Below are 18,497 nucleotides of genomic sequence, written 5' to 3'. Positions count from 1 at the left end.
TTCCGTTTCGCTTCCCGGCTGCCTTACGCATCATTGGGGGGGGGGAGAGAGAGAGAGAGAGAGAGAGAGAGAGACCGGGGAAGTGTGTGTGTGTGTGTGTGTGTAATAAAAGACTGATACTGAGGAGAACTATATGTTGGAGAGAGAGAGAGAGAGAGAGAGAGAGAGAGAGAGAGAGAGAGAGACAGAGACAGACAGACAGACAGACAGAGACACAGACACAGACAGAGAAACAGACAGACGGAGGCAGAGACAAAGAGAGAGAGAGGGGGAGGGAGAGGGAACACACACACACACACACACACACACACACACACACACACACACACACACACACACACACACACACTTAAAGCCGTCCTTCTCCCAAAGACGACAACGCCTACTACGAGTATACTCTCATTATCTTTGGTGGCAACGTGTGTGACTGTGCAGACCAATCCTGGATCCGCAAACCTTACCACACAGTCAGCATGTCAAGTCTGGGTTTGCTTGGAGAATACTGCTTTGGTTGTGCCTCTGTTGTTTATGCTCTTCTCTGGCCAGGTTCCGAGTTTCTTCGAGATGAATGGTTCCTTCATTGCAAAGGGCTGGCCACTGTTTACTGTCAGAGGCATTGGTATCAAGATCTTTTGGTATGATGTTGCATTTCTTCAGGGTTGTCCGTATATGATCTTTAAATATCTTCTTCTGTCCCCCTGGGTTGTGACTTGCTGCAGGGAGTTGGCCGGAAGGCGGTGCTCAGGCATGTGGAACACGTGTCTGACCCATCTCAGCTGATTTCCCTCCAGTATGGTTTCTATGCTGGTTGACTTTGCCCATTGGATAATTTGTGAGTGAGGGACTTTATCCTCCCATGTGAGTCCTAGGATGAGCTGTATGCATCGGGTGTGCAAAGACTCAAGCTGTTTGATATGACGCTGGTAAGTAGTCCAGGATTCAGTACCATATAAGAGGGTGGAGAGGCATACAGCCATATATACAGATACCCAAATCTCTATTTTCAAGTTGGCGTTCTCAAAGACTCTGGATCTGAGACGCCCAAGAGAGACTGAAGCGTGGCTGATTCGTGCAAGGACTTCTGCATCAATGTTACGTTTATCTGTGAGCACACTTCCAAGGTGGGTAAAATTCTCCACCTGTTTTACATATTCGCCAATTATCTGAAATGCAAGAGGCTCTGCTGCGTTGTTTCTCTGGGATATTATTTCTGTTTTATTGACATTTGTTCGGGGTCCCACTGCATGGTATATGTTGGAAATGATGGTGAGAGACTGTGGTAGGGCTTCTGGGATATGTCCAAGGAGAGTACATTCATTAGTGTATTGCAGCTCCAGGAAATGGGCTGTTTAGGGCTTTGTGTTTGATGACGTCTGAAATTAAATAAGTTACCATCAAGACGGAACTACTATTTCATTGCATCATCAGGGTTCATTTGCTGGTGACTTATAAGGGTGGCTGTAGTGAGATAGATGCTGAAAATGACAGGAGCCAGCACAGCCTTGCGTCACTCCCAAGTCCACGTTGAAGGTTCGGGTTTGCTCCCACCTATGGACACGCGAGCATTTATGTTGTCATGCAGTCTCTTTGGGATGGTAAGAAATTTAAACACACACACACACACACACACACACACACACACACACACACACACACACACTCAGCTGCCCACATACAGACACACCTTCACCCACCCACACATACACACAAGCACACCCCTCCAACCATCCACATTCACACTCACACACACTCAAACACACCCCTCCACCCCGATCCCTACACACCACCATACACACACACACACACACACGTCTCCCCACAACAACCTCCCCCTCTTCCCACACTGCCATTCTGCACTCTGGTTTCAAAGTAATTCACAATCTCACCAGCATCATCTATGCAAATTCCCAATCTACATTCTGTCGCTGCAGGGAAAGACTTTTAAAATCTCATCTCTCTCTCTCTCTCTCTCTGGTCATTGTTGCGTGCCCTCCTTTACTGGGTCTCTCATATATCCCGTAACACCACTTCCGTAGCGATTTATTTTGCCTATAATATGTCACTATCATCATGAACGTTTCTGGTACAGTGTTAGGCAATAGTAAAACGATATGACAACATGCAAGATAATTTGTAACATGCAAAATAAATCACTACAGATCAGGAGCAGCTAAGTAATGTTCGGCATTTAGTGTCTTTAGGTAGTGCTCCAGATCAGCCAGCAAAAGTCGATTAACATCAGTATCTGTATTGGAAAGGAAAAATTATCCGATGTTTGGTATCGTATCGGAATCGGGCGAGTAACGATGAAAAGTGATTGGTTTATTTTATTTTTTAAATAATTTAGTGACCTTAGCTTATTATAAATCTTCTAGTACTGCTTCTCCACCTCTTTAGGCATGAACTAAGGCTGTAATGATAACTGTATTCCAATAATACTGTTTTATGTCACATCCTGCGATCTATCTTACTTGAACAAAAAAAAAAATATGGAGTATTTAAACCGCAACGCTCCTTTACTTCCACATTTGTCTGTCTCACCATGTAACTCCACATCCACATCAACACCACAAAGCCCCTGTACTTCCTCATTTGTCTGTCTTTCCACGTATCTCCACATCCACATCAACACCACAACGCTCCTTTACTTCCCCATTTGTCTGTCTGTCTCTCCACGTAACTCCACATCCACATCAACACCACAACGCTCCTTTACTTCCCCATTTGTCTGTCTGTCTCTTAACTCATATACTCTCATAGGCTCAGGTTCTCTTTTTAAACTTCAGTTCTCTTCGGCTTATCCTCCCTCGTTTGCTTACGTTCATTTTAAGGCTTACGTTCTCACGTTCTCTGAAGCTTACGTTTTATCTCAGCTTCACGTTCTCTTTTAAGCACCCGTTTTCTTTCACCCTTGATTGAGCTGCCAGTTAGGGTTAGGTTTTCCATCCATCCATCCAGTATATTACCAATATGCCGGGAATCGAACCCAGGACTCACAGGTGAGAGCCAGGCAGCATACCATTACACCATGACCAGGTAAAAGTTATTTCACATTGTCACAATCTTGTAACTAATATCCCTCAGCCCCCAACTGTGGGCCTGAAGAGTCCCGGGATCGATTCCCGGCATATTGGTTGAAATGCGTGGTTTTGACCGCATCGATTCTCCGGAATATTCCGGAGAATACCGCAGTCTCCCCGACATCAAGGCGGACCAGGAGCAGTGGAGTCTGCCCTCAAAAATGCCGACACCCCCACTCGGACCCCCACTCGGACTCCCCGGGGTAGCCGCCGCCAGCCACCACCACTCCGGGCAACAGCGGCGTACGTCAGCCCGGGCCGTGCGCCCTTGTGAGACGCAACCACCGCGCCGCCGCCACCGTAGGCAAAAGACACTACCTTCGTGTGGCGGAATCACCGAGTTAGCTAGGGGTGGAGTCAGAAACTGTAATCCAGACAGCGCCCCTATGGTAGAGACGATCTATGGTCGCTCTAATAGTGGCAAGGTAGAGACGATCAATGGTCGCTCCCTCCACAACAAGGTAGAGACGATCAATGGTTGCTCCCATAAAAAAAAGGCAGAGACGATCTATGGTCGCTCACAACAAAATCAGGTAGAGACGATCAATGGTCGCTCCCTGAAAGCTAAGGTAGAGACGATCAATGGTCGCTCCCTCAGCACACTGGTAGAGACGATCAATGGTCGCTCCCTCAGCACACTGGTAGAGACGATCAATGGTCGCTCCCATAGAAAAAAGACAGAGACGATCTATGGTCGCTCACAACAAAATCAGGTAGAGACGATCAATGGTCGCTCCCTGAAAGCTAAGGTAGAGACGATCAACGGTCGCTCCCTCAGCACACTGGTAGAGACGATCAATGGTCGCTGCCATAGAAAAAAGACAGAGACGATCTATGGTCGCTCACAACAAAATCAGGTAGAGACGATCAATGGTCGCTCCCTGAAAGCTCGGGTAGAGACGATCAACGGTCGCTCCCTCAGCACCCCGGTGGAGACGATCGATGGTCGCTCCCAGGGTATAGTGAGGAGGAAAGACCTCCCTGTCTCCCCCGGCCTCTGTTCCCTGCGCGAGGCCCTTGAGAAGACCCACCTGTTGGGCCCCCGTGACAGCCGCTGCCGCAGTCCTTTCCTGCCGGCGCCCCTGCCCATAGGAGACCGCAGTCCGTCGCCTCTTCCGGCCCGCCCCAGGACACCCGGGCGAGACCTCACCACGCCCCCGCGACGCCGGGACCTGACCCAGAGGTTCCTAGCCCTCTTCGGCCCCAGTCCGGAGCCCAGTCCAGAAGCCCCCGGACGTGAGAGGACGCCCTAGTGAGTCGCCCCGTGCCCTCCCAGCTCGCCCTACCCTGGCGACGCCCTCAGTCCGACCGGATCATCACTGAGGTAACCGTGTTTCTCTCCACGAGAGATACGAGGATCCTGCAATTGTGAAGTAGGTTAAGTGTGACTCCTTTTCTCTTAGAATAAGACTAGTGCAGTGATTTAATGTAATTTCCATTGGGGTAACCCAGGACATAATGCTACATTAACGGGCGAGAATATGGGTAGAGACCCCAAGTGAAGATACGTGCGAGTGTCATCCCGAGTTTACTAAAGACTTCTCTCTAGAGCCCAAAGAAAGGATAATACATTATTAAAGTGCTATTAGTTAAACTCTGGGTAATACAGTGGAATAGAATTTACGAGGGTTCCGACTTTGTTACGCGTTGGGAAGTGCGAGTCTACATAACCTACCCGGGAGATGTGTAATATATAAGTTGTGCTGACGGAAATCTAGTGTTACTAAAACTACGAGGACCGCGAGTGATAACTGTACTCCCCTGTTCCGCACGCTATCCCTGAAAACCCTCCCCACTCCTCACCCCCGCTCTTAAAGTCCAAATAAGAACCAGAGTTAATTATCAAAGAATTCTTGCCAATAGAAAACACCTAAACTCCCTTGTTAATATCGGGCCTCATTAAATATTATCATAACTTCTCCCTCGCCGTTCTAAGTCACTCTCCGTGTCTCCCTACCTCCCCCTCTCCTTCCTGGTAAATCACAAACCCCCCCCCTCTCTCCCCTCACGCGCTCCGCGCGCACGGGTATTTACTGTACTCCTAGTACTAAGATTTGTTGTAATGTCATTAATATCTAGGAAGCTAGTATCCTGCGAGATACACAATATTTTAGATAAGGTTTTGTATTGCTCTATATTGTGATGTAATGTCTACTGAAATGTCTTGTGTCTAACTGAAATAATATACGTGTATGGTGTTGCCGAAAGTTTTTATGTCCTGCCTCTCTTCATTGCACTAGCTCCGGTCTCGAAAGAGGACCCCGCTCAGTGTTGAGTTGATTTGGAATGAGAAGTCGAGCCAAATTCTACTCAGCATTACACTGGTGGCCAGCGGTGGTTCTAGATCCGAGCGTAGAAGAGAGGTAAATAGGAAATATTTGGAAAAATGGCAACTAAACCGCACGTCCAGTTACCCAAGTTTGACCCTGACCAGTATGACATACATACATATCTTGCAATAGTTAAACCCTTATTGGATATTGGCATCGATAATGACCAACAAAAAATTGCAGTCACAGTTCCACTACTGGGTAAAGCCGCAGCTAACATTGCGCCAAAAATTGTCCCAGAACTCACCTGGCAGAACTTTACCAAGTTCGCAGTCCAAGCCATCACCCCATCATTAGGGAAAGTGGTGGCTCTATCCAAATTGGATAGCTTTACTTATGACGGGGATTTAGATAATACCCTGTTACAGGCAAGACGCCTGGTTACTGCTGCCTACCCGGAGGCAGATGAAGAAACCCGGGATCAACACACATTTAATACTCTGCTCAGAGTACTCCCAAGTGTTGTAAGACAACACTTCACTATCCATGATCCAACAGGAGACATGGATAAAGATATCAGTTTAATGAGGCGCCTTTTAGCCGTCCATGCCACCCCTCAACGCATCGGCGAAATAAATCAATTCCCCGTTGACCTCATCACCATCAACCCGTGGGAATTTTCTCCGTGCTACCACGGATGTCCGATCCACGACATCCGTGAGCAGCTAGAAGCTGCCCAGTGCAGCCAAATGACACAAGGACGCTTACAAACCTCCCCACCTTACGCAAATTCCCCTAAGCCCCAGGGGAAGAAAAAACAAAAAGGGAAAAACAAAAAGCGCCCCCCTGCCCCCGCATCCCACCGTAATGGCGGGGGCCACCTCACCTCTCCCCCAGTCTACGACAGGGGAGAACGTTATCTTTCCTTTTCCCCCCCTCTCACTATCTCTTCTGTTCTACCTTCCCCTATTCCTGCCCTTAGTTCTAACCTTCCCACCCCCCCAACCTACTTCCTAAAACCACCTTCCCCCGTCTACTGCCTTCCCCCTCCCACCCCGCGCCACCCACCGCCATCACCTCACCACCACTACCGACCTCACAACCCCAACCCCCCCCTGCTCCCGCACCGCCTGTCACTTCCACATACGAGTGCGATGGTTCCTCCTCGTCATCCCCCTCCACCTCCCCTACCACCTCAGCCTCCACCGCCTCCACCACCCCCTGCACCACACCTGACATCTCACCCGCCACGCCTCGCTCACCCTCACCCCTTCCCTCCGCCGCCTCACCCTTTCCACCCAAGCCCACGTGCCCCGCCCACCCCGCCACCCCCGCAGGACAACCCACTACCACCGCCCTCTCCCCTCCACACCCACACACGCCCACTCCGACGCTCTCACCTTCTTCCGCGTCCCCAACGCGCGCGACGGCCCGCGCTAACCGACCCCGCCCACCCCGCACGCCTGCTTCCCCACCCACACCTACCCTCACCACCACCACTACCCGCTCGGGCCGCCTCTCACGCCCACCCGCCCGATATTCCCACACCCCTACACCCCCCACCTCCCCGCGACTTCACACTGTCCAGCTACATCGGGCCCAAATCCCTCCTATCTGTACTCCCCAGAGACTTAACGCCGCATTACTACCACACAAAACCCGGCCTTCGCCCACTCTGTCCGGCATTCCACCTCCAACCACGCCGACAACCACACCAAACAACATGAGGATTAAGCGAGCTGTATGGGCCCCTTCCTTTGCCAAGAACCACCGGCTCCACGGACCCCACCACCTGTTAAGTATCCTCAAGCACACCACCACCCCCTCCGCCCTCTTCCTCACCTATGACCAAACACAAGAGGAGAATTATTATACTACCGCCTGGCAGCACACACTCCGCCACCTCCAGCCCATCTCCACCACCTCCAACACTCTAGCGTTCCACCTCCAGCCACAGGGACGTGACTTTTTTCAAGAACACGGTGGTGAAATGCGTGGTTTTGACCGCATCGATTCTCCGGAATATTCCGGAGAATACCGCAGTCTCCCCGACATCAAGGCGGACCAGGAGCAGTGGAGTCTGCCCTCAAAAATGCCGACACCCCCACTCGGACCCCCACTCGGACTCCCCGGGGTAGCCGCCGCCAGCCACCACCACTCCGGGCAACAGCGGCGTACGTCAGCCCGGGCCGTGCGCCCTTGTGAGACGCAACCACCGCGCCGCCGCCACCGTAGGCAAAAGACACTACCTTCGTGTGGCGGAATCACCGAGTTAGCTAGGGGTGGAGTCAGAAGCTGTAATCCAGACAGCACCCCTAAGGTAGAGACGATCTATGGTCGCTCTAATAGTGGCAAGGTAGAAACGATCAACGGTCGCTCCCTCCACAACAAGGTAGAGACGATCAATGGTCGCTCCCATAAAAAAAAGACAGAGACGATCTATGGTCGCTCACAACAAAATCAGGTAGAGACGATCAATGGTCGCTCCCTGAAAGCTAAGGTAGAGACGATCAACGGTCGCTCCCTCAGCACACTGGTAGAGACGATCAATGGTCGCTCCCATAGAAAAAAGACAGAGACGATCTATGGTCGCTCACAACAAAATCAGGTAGAGACGATCAATGGTCGCTCCCTGAAAGCTAAGGTAGAGACGATCAACGGTCGCTCCCTCAGCACACTGGTAGAGACGATCAATGGTCGCTCCCATAGAAAAAAGACAGAGACGATCTATGGTCGCTCACAACAGAATCAGGTAGAGACGATCAATGGTCGCTCCCTGAAAGCTCGGGTAGAGACGATCAACGGTCGCTCCCTCAGCACCCCGGTGGAGACGATCGATGGTCGCTCCCAGGGTATAGTGAGGAGGAAAGACCTCCCTGTCTCCCCCGGCCTCTGTTCCCTGCGCGAGGCCCTTGAGAAGACCCACCTGTCGGGCCCCCGTGACAGCCGCTGCCACAGTCCTTTCCTGCCGGCGCCCCTGCCCATAGGAGACCGCAGTCCGTCGCCTCTTCCGGCCCGCCCCAGGACACCCGGGCGAGACCTCACCACGCCCCCGCGACGCCGGGACCTTACTCAGAGGTTCCTAGCCCTCTTCGGCCCCAGTCCGGAGCCCAGTCCGGAAGCCCCCGGACGTGAGAGGACGCCCTAGTGAGTCGCCCCGTGCCCTCCCGGCTCGCCCTACCCTGGCGACGCCCTCAGTCCGACCGGATCATCACTGAGGTAACCGTGTTTCTCTCCACGAGAGATACGAGGATCCTGCAATTGTGAAGTAGGTTAAGTGTGACTCCTTTTCTCTTAGAATAAGACTAGTGCAGTGATTTAATGTAATTTCCATTGGGGTAACCCAGGACATAATGCTACATTAACGGGCGAGAATATGGGTAGAGACCCCAAGTGAAGATACGTGCAAGTGTCATCCCGAGTTTACTAAAGACTTCTCTCTAGAGCCCAAAGAAAGGATAATACATTATTAAAGTGCTATTAGTTAAACTCTGGGTAATACAGTGGAATAGAATTTACGAGGGTTCCGACTTTGTTACGCGTTGGGAAGTGCAAGTCTACATAACCTACCCGGGAGATGTGTAATATATAAGTTGTGCTGACGGAAATCTAGTGTTACTAAAACTACGAGGACCGCGAGTGATAACTGTACTCCCCTGTTCCGCACGCTATCCCTGAAAACCCTCCCCACTCCTCACCCCCGCTCTTAAAGTCCAAATAAGAACCAGAGTTAATTATCAAGGAATTCTTGCCAATATAAAACACCTAAACTCCCTTGTTAATATCGGGCCTCATTAAATATTATCATAACTTCTCCCTCGCCGTTCTAAGTCACTCTCCATGTCTCCCTACCTCCCCCTCTCCTTCCTGGTAAATCACAAACCCCCCCCCCTCTCTCCCCTCACGCGCTCCGCGCGCACGGGTATTTACTGTACTCCTAGTACTAAGATTTGTTGTAATGTCATTAATATCTAGGAAGCTAGTATCCTGCGAGATACACAATATTTTAGATAAGGTTTTGTATTGCTGTATATTGTGATGTAATGTCTACTGAAATGTCTTGTGTCTAACTGAAATAATATACGTGTATGGTGTTGCCGAAAGTTTTTATGTCCTGCCTCTCTTCATTGCATTAGCTCCGGTCTCGAAAGAGGACCCCGCTCAGTGTTGAGTTGATTTGGAACGAGAAGTCGAGCCAAATTCTACTCAGCATTACATTGGTACTATACTGGATGATTTTTCCTGTGTACAAAACAGGTTTCTCTCTTCATTCTGACTTGCCGTAAGTGCCTGGGATAGATTTAAAGCATCTACTTACCCTCGCCTTCCTGAGAACCCCCTCCACTTCTTCGACGGAGATGGGAGCCAGCAAGTCCCATCTCGGAGGATGGACTGGTGTGGGATGGATTGCAATACAGCTCTGTCCAGAAAGCGGTCTTCTCCTCGTCGGACAACAAATCGTCTACTGTCAGCTTTCCATCGAGAATGTCCCAGATGAGCCGGCCCCTGTCCTTCCTCCACCTCCCCTGGGTTTGAGCAAAGAGTTGCCTCTGCACTCGTCTATGGCCCCAGGGGGGGACCATGCCCTGGTCTTCTCCTTCGATCACCATTCGCTATCACCGGAGCCCCCCCTGCAGGGGAGCTCTTCCTGCATCAGACGAACCAACTTACCCGGGTCATCCCTCTCTTCGATGGACAATTCAGCACACAGGGAGGAGACCGCTGCCATAATCTTCTCCCTCCAGTTAGACTCCTGAACTCCTTCTCGATGCCCTGTGTCTCGGCCAAGATCTGGCCTCCTCTCCTGGCCGATTTCACCTTCTCCACCTTCTGGTGTCACTACAATGTCTCCCCCCTCACCCTCCGCACAGGCAAGGCCTCCCTGCTGTTGCTGGGAGCGACCTGAGGCAATCTACTCCACGAGGTCCCGGTGAGCGGCGGACTTCCTTCGGGATTTAATCGCCTCGAGAGACCTGTTCGGAAAGGAGTCCAACAGCAGCTGACTGATGTTTCTCGCTGTTGCTGGATTCTCCTGACGGACCTTTACCTCCTTGGAGGCTAGGAGCCAGGCCTCAGCTTCGGTCCTTCTGGCCTTTGTTTTCATCGGCTCCCTGTCAGCGAAGTAGCAGTTTGGATGAGCACTGCGATAGTGCTCACCCAGGCCCTTTTTCGTTCTAAACTCTCGCCCACAGACAGGACATACAGACTCCCCAGTGTCTGCATTGCCGTGAGGATCTGACTCGCCACTCTCAGACATAGTGGCTTGTATACAGCTCGTTAAAGCAGTCTAAATACAATATCGAACCAGATTCAGTTGGTATGATTCAGATAATGTTAGCCTTTTGAGGAAACCTTACAGTTACATCAGAAGTTACCGACTCTCGCCACTAGGAAACCTTACCCAAGAGTGACAATGGGTCGCCGGTAGGTTTTTAACCCATTTTCCTGAATAATTTATACTGCACGTTACACCATGATATCTTCATTTATATTACTGATGCCAACATTGAAGGCATATAATTAGCCCGGAACAGATTGTGAAAGTGTAATATGCAAAAGGAAGTTACTAAGGAAGGTGAGCTAAGATCCCTCTTACTGTTATGTTGCAGTATTCAGCATTAAAGAAAGAGATTTATTATTTTTTCAATGGTAGGAGGTATTAGTTCCGGATACAATCGCTAATACCTTACGGGCATTTCACTCCGCAGCGCTGGCAAACAAACCTGCAATGAAGAATCTTCCTTGTTCGCCTGTTGAATATATCAGGTAACAGTTATACAAGTGGTTTAAAAGATTTACTGTGCACCAGAAACTACTTAGATGATTGTTTGTTCTATGTGTCAGAAATAAGAGGGCAAATTATGATCAGGAAAGTTATTATATTGTCAACACTGGCTTTTACTTTGAAGCCACTGTTTAATTATGTTTTTTTTTTTTTTATATATATATTACCAGGCAAAATCCTCTTATGCTATCAATGCAATTCAGTACTGATATTATACCTGCAGAAATAGTATGCAATACCACTTAGGAAGTCTTACTTTCACAAGGATTAAGTTTGCCAAGACACTTCAAAACACAACTTTGTTTTATAATGCAATTACAGTAAAAAAAAAAATGCTTATTCCCCTATGATACCCTCCTCTCTATGATACCCTGCTTTACCTAAATTTCACAGACTCTTTATAATATAGCTGTTCCATCAAAGGTTACTTGAGAGCTTGTCGGTGCTTGAGGGTGCAAAAATGGATACATATATTTATCTGCGACTAAATGGAGAGATGAGAGTGTGAGAGAGTGGGAGTATGGATGGGGTATATGCTTGGGAGTAGGTGATATTGAGAAGGCAAAATAGGAAGTATTTATTGCTGTGTGCAAGAGGTGAAAGGAGAATATAAGAGGGTATGGACCAGTTGGCTCATGGATTGTGTGGGTAAGATTGAAAGTAGGATTACAAACATGGAAGATTGTGTGTGTATGTGCCAACGCAAGATCGTGCAGGTTGAGTGAAAGAAGAGTTCTGGGCAACTGTGTAAGTATGCATGAAAAAGTCTGAAAGGAATGAGTGTTTTTGATTGGAAATATGAATGAAAAAGTAGCGAGTGTGAAGCTTGGTTGAATTGGTTGGCGAGTGACGTATGCTTGTAAGGTGGATGAGAATGGCAGTGCCCTAGTGGACATAAGTGCTGGGAGGGGGTTGGTGATAGCCAATACCCTCTTTAGGGTGGGTGGTGAACTGAATGAATGGAAGCCAGTGATTGATTATGTGTGTGTGGATGGCAGAATGAGGTGTGTAATGGATGCAAGAGCATACTGAGGTTGGGGAGTGGACTTTCTGACCACCACTCAAGGTTCAAGTCAAGGTTCAAGTGCAATGGAGGAAAAGGAGGAGCATTGGACAGGAGGAAGTACTCCATATAAGGAGGGTATAAAGGTTGCAAGAGTATGGAAAAAAGGCAGTAAATAAGAGGGAAGTGGAGCAGCAATTGATAAAATATGAACATGTACTACCAATCCATATTAACCCCTCATAATTCCATAAAAAATACACAGTACTTTCCTAATATTTACTTCTTGGACCTATATTTGACATAAAATTATAAATATATCATGGTATTAATGGTATTATATTAATATCCCCCCATTCTGTATTTCTATTTTTTAAAATGGAATTAGATACTGTAACATACCTTGAAATTAATAAGTGATTCCCAGGTGAACCACCAACAGCCTCATCGCTGTCTCTAGGAGAGAGCGGTAAAGTGCCATGAGGTCATTATGTACCTTGCTAATGTCACATTCATTGCACTGAAACAGCTTGTTCACCCTGTTGACTTCTGTGACAATTGGTTGAAGAAACTCTAAATACAGCATATTTACGGGATCTGCATACATTTTATATATATCAGCTGTATAGTTCTTATCCTCATCCCTCGAAAGCTGAAATACACGAAAGCAAGGCAAACAGTGCCAGGATATAAATATTATTAAGTAATGTCACATTAATGACATTTTACCTTCATACTAATAAATAATAAAAAAACAATTTATGCTAATGAGACTGGTGAAGGATCCGCGTCACACACGGAGCTATGGCCATCCACCTGGTGTCTGACATCTGTAAAATTTTGAGGGATTCTTCTCCAACATTTATGGTTCCATACAAGCTTTTGTATTTCTGTTGCCGAGTTGTACTGCGGCAGAAGTACTTGTACGTTTCTGCCACCATGAATTCCAGGTGTATTGGCAAAATTTTCATAGCATGAGAAGCAAACAGCTGCATGAATGACAGATGCACTAAATGTATATAATGTGCTCATTCATACTTTTCAATTGTGATATGACCGAGTTTTTATCACCAGTCATAACATTACATCCATTTGTAGCAACAACAATGCATTTTTGCACGCTTAGTTTAACTCTTGTCTCCAAGAAGTTCACCAGCGACACAGTTATCACCTCAGCCGTGCCAGATTGCAAGTTAATGAGACCCGGAAATGAGGTCATTATTTACTTTTCTTTATTACTATAATATCTTACCACAACACAAAGCTGCCTGTCTGTGGTAACATCTGTTGCTTCATCAATTAACAGTGAATATGGGTTATCCCCAATGTCTTCACACAGTTCCTGTAGCATTGACGGTTCACGTACATTGTTAATAATTTTGGTACATTTGGTACGGTGTATGTGTATATTCTTCTCTGAAATGGCTCTTACTATTTCTCCCAAATAATCAACTGTCCTAATGCTGGAGTGATAAGCAATTTGTGCAGCAATTTTAACTTCAGCCATTTTTATAGAGGAGGAAAGGGTGGCTGAGATTGTGGCGGATGGAAGGGTGCAAGGTATAAATGTGTTGGGAGAGTTGAATGATTCTTTGATCACGAAGGAGGAAGTGGAGAAGGCAGTAAAGGAGATGAAAGCAGGGAAAGCTGCAGGTATGGATGGGTGTGCTGTGGAATGCCTGAAGGGTGGTGGAGTGACTATTGTTGACTGGTTAGTAAGATTGTTGAATGTGTGCTTTGAGAAAGGTATGGTGCCAATTGACTGGGCAAGTGCTTGTGTGGTCCCGTTGTATAAAGGCAAGGGTGATAAGTATGAATGTACTAGCTTTAGGGGTATAAGTCTGTTGAGTGTTGTAGGTAAGGTGTATGGTAGAGTGTTAATTATGAGAGTTAGAGAGGGTACAGAGGGAGTAATTAGTGATGAGCAGTGTGGCTTTAGGAGAGGGAGGGGATGCGTTGATCAGGTGTTTGCTGTGAGACAAGTGTGTGAAAAGTATTTAGTGAAAGGCAAGGATGTGTTTTGGGCATTTATGGATTTAGAGAAAGCGTATGATAGAATTGATAGGGAGGCTTTGTGGACTGTTTTAAAATTGTATGGACTTGATGGTAGGTTACTAAAAGGGGTGAAAAGTTTTTATGTAAATAGTAGAGCGTGTGTAAGAGTGGGAAATGCTGTGAGTGATTGGTTTCCCGTGAGAGTGGGGCTGCGACAGGGATGTGTGATGTCGCCTTGGTTGTTTAATATTTACATGGATGGTGTTGTAAGGGAGGTGAATGCAAGAGTTTTAGGTGGCCTGAGTCTGGTAAATGTTGATGGAGGAGAGTGGAATCTGAAGCAGCTGCTGTTTGCAGATGATACTGCACTGGTGACTGATTCAGAGGAGAGATTGAGAGAGTTGGTAGAGGAGTTTGGAAGGGTGTGTGAAAGGAGGAAATTGAAAGTAAATGAGAATAAGAGTAAAGTGATGAAGTGTACGAGGTTGATAGATGGTAGGGGGATGAATATAGTTTTGAATGGTGAGTTGCTTGAGGAGGTAGATTGTTTTAAATATCTAGGGTCACATGTTGCTGTGGATGGAAGAATAGATGCAGAAGTGAAGTTTAGAATAAATGAAGTAGGAAAGGTGCTGGGAGGAATGAAAAAAGTGTTTAAATGTCGTTCGCTTAGAATGGATGTAAAGAGAAGGCTGTATGAGGGTGTTGTGGTACCGACTGCATTATATGGGTCTGAAACATGGAATATGGGTGTAGCAGAGAGGAAAAGTTTGAATATAATGGAGATGAGATGTCTGAGGAGTATGTGTGGAGTGACGCGTATGGATCGGGTGCGAAATGATGAAGTGCGAAGGAGAACTGGAGTTGTTCGGGAGATGGCTGGTAGAGTTGAGCAGAGGGTGTTGCAATGCTTTGGGCATATGGAGAGAATGGATAATGAGCGATTGGTGAAAAAGATAACTAGATCTGATGTGAGAGGTGTAAGGCTGAGAGGAAGACCACGAATAGGATGGATGGACAGTGTGAAGAGAGCGCTGGATGCGAGAGGGATGTCTGTTGAGCAAGGAAGAGTGGCTGTGCGTGACAGAAATAAATGGAGAGAAATTGTGAATGAATAAGTGATGACGCAGCCCTGAGGGGATATTCTCCCGCATTTGGTCTGATCAGCTAGTCAGGTCAGGTGCGGGTAAGGGGATGGGTCTGTTATGATGTGGTAGGGGTAAACCAGTTCTGCTGTCGGGCCCTGCTGCGGATGTCACTGATTGCATTGCCCAGTTGACCCTTGTGCGGTGTGGTGCGGTGAGGATCTGTCCGTTCTCCCCTTTGGGGCTAAGATGCGAATGAATGTGTTTGAATGGATGAGTAAATGGAGAGTGAGTCGTCCTGTCTCGGCTACCTCCCTTTCCTTGGGGGAAGCAGCCTAGGTATATAGATAGATAGATAGATTTTTATAGAGTTATCAGTTTTCACCTTAGTCACACCAGTTTCAAAAAGAGTTCTTGCAGTAGAGAATGGTTTGGCATTATTAATATGCTTTGTAGTTTTTGCGTGTGTCACAAGATCTGCGTGGTGAGCTGTCATAACAGTTTTGCAGTACTTGCATGCTGCCTTAAAATTATCACCATGGACACTCGTAATCCAGTTTTTCAAGAGTGGCTCACTTTCCTATATTTTACAGTACTTTTTTCTATACTGTGCCCACGTCTTTACTTTGCTCATCTTGAGTAGTAAGTAAATGGTTAAAGGTCAGTCAGCAGCTTGTTCACTCCAAGTTAACGTGATCAGTGTACATGATATATTGGACTGGTTGGCGTTGGCCGCGGCGCCAGACTCCCAACCGCCATTGAAGCTGATTATCAGAAGAGCTAACAAAATGATGGGGTCACGACCCCGCCTCTAGTGGTGGGCGTAATCAATTATTTGTAATCGATTACATCGATTACAAGGTAAAAATTTTAACTAATCGATTATCGTTCCCAGTAATCGAGTACCAAACGATTACTCCCAGCATCAATTACACAGCAAATATATTTCATAGACACGTGCAGTTCAATGGATTTTATCCAATACATATTAATCTGATTTATACTAAACGCATTAATTCATAATGATTATGAAAAAGAGAGGTAGCTGAAATTTAATGGCGTGTATGTATGTACGAGCAGAATAAAAAGCCGGGGCCTCAGACATTGGAGACGACAAATCTAATACAATAACAATCTCGTACGTGCAGTTTCTGTGTACTACTGTGTACTGTGTAGACAGTGGCGTGTGGGCACTGAACAGCTGTCAGCTGTGTGGCAGTGTGAGTCGTGTGACTGTGCGGCGGGTGGCGCAGCAGATCTGAATACTGGTTAATTAAATTTTCAGGTATTAATAATATTTTCACTTTTCCCGGATCTTTTTCTTTAACTTACTGCTTTGAGAGAGAGAGAGAAAGAGAGGCTACAGTGAAGCCATAACATTTTACCTTATACTCTACTTTACGAATATACCCATATAATATCTATTTTAAGGTAAAAGTAATCGAAAAGTGATCGATTACTGACCACAAAAGTAATCGAAATAATCGATTACAGAAAAAATCGAGGATCGCCCATCACTATTGTTTGGCGCGGCTTCTCGCCTCTTATTAGCATCAAGACAGTATGCGAGAATCGGCTAAAACTTTAACTGATTGCTTTGTAATACTACTGACTCTACTAAATCTTCAAGGCATATGAGAGATACGTTTGCACTCGACATACGTAGATAAGTGACATACGATGTCCAAATTTTTGTAATAAGCGTACAGGAACTTTGATCATAATGAAGCCAAATTAATTAAGAATTCGAACAGTTTTATTACCCATGTCGGTTACATGCCTACGTGACAGTAAACAGGACTCAGCAACATGAATTTCGCGCATCACATAATATGACAATCTTCAATATTCTTACTTCAGTCAACTCGCAGTCACCACTGCATAGTTCAAAAGGGGAAATCTATTAGCTTCGGCTGGTTAATCTCTAGATCAAAATACGAAGGATGACATTCGCAATTTTTAATCCCTACTAAAATTTCGCGGTTATACGTCTTTGTTAATAACGGCTGGTTCATATATATAAACATTAATCATATTCACATCAATACTTGACTTAGTACCATCAATATCAGGATCATGTTCACATTATGAATATCGACTAAGACAAATGTAGAACTTAACAGTTAAATCATGAGTTATACCTACAACCATATTTAAGCTTAAGATTACACTTACAATACTAGCTACAGTAATACTTAAAATTATGGCACTACAGAAGGTGAAAACCAGGCAGACTTCATGCAGATCGTAGGTTTCCCGGGAGTAGTGGGGTATCATAGATGGAACCCACATAAGAATTCTTGCTCCAAGGGAGTATGAAGCTGAATTCGTTAACAGGAAGAGGTTTCATTGTATTAACAGTTAGTTTTTTATGTAAAGTATACAATAATTGATGTTGCAAAGTGGCCAGGGTCTACCCATGACTCACGTATATGGAATGAAAGTGACCTCAAAACAATATTTGCGAGGAATATTGTTCCCGATGGTTGCCATCTGCTGGGAGATACAGAATACCCATGTCAGTGGTGGCTGCTGACCCCATATCAACCAAGGACTGAAGCACGGAAAGCATATAACAGGTATAGTTATTTATTATCAATAATAACATTTAGTTCGGCAATCCCTAAGGAGACATTGGGCAACCATCCATCCATCCATTGCCAGACGCCATGTATCCCAAACGGGGTGGTCAAGGGCTTAGAGTTAATTGTTTTACAGAGAGGGGCACTAATCCTCCTCCAACTCCACTTGACACGTAGGGATGCCAACAGCATCTGGTGTTCCCAGGCGGTCACCCATCCAAGTACTAACCAGACCCAACGTTGCTTAACTTCGCTGATCGGACGGATCCAATTTTGTTGTATTTTTCCCCTTAGCTCTTTGTGGGATTCTGTAATGATTTTCTGATTCCATGTTAAGTTTGAGTGTTTTGTATTTCTTTAAATATGGTGAAATGCGTTTTAAAAAGTGATGTCTGAATGAAATTACCCTTCTCAGTGTCTATTTATCCAAACCTAACCAAAATATTCATAACCCATCCTTCTTTTAACTCAACCTAACACATGTAATGCTAATGTAACCAAATTGTTGCAAACCAAATCAAACATTCTAACCTTACCTCACCTCTCCTTTATAAACATTTTCCCCTTATTTGCTGATGAATCCTTTTCGCACATGAAAACGCATTTCTGTACGCCTATGTAAAGAGACTGAGTCACTGTAAAGGCTGATTAGAAATTCTGTAACTTTTTATGAGGCAGTCCTGTGTCTCCTTAAGGA

The sequence above is a fragment of the Coenobita brevimanus genome, chromosome 109, assembly GCF_032717465.1.
Source record: "Coenobita brevimanus isolate Jiangsu-jjx chromosome 109, ASM3271746v2, whole genome shotgun sequence".
Classification (NCBI taxonomy): Eukaryota; Metazoa; Arthropoda; class Malacostraca; order Decapoda; family Coenobitidae; genus Coenobita; species Coenobita brevimanus.
This window is presented reverse-complemented; position numbering follows the sequence as displayed.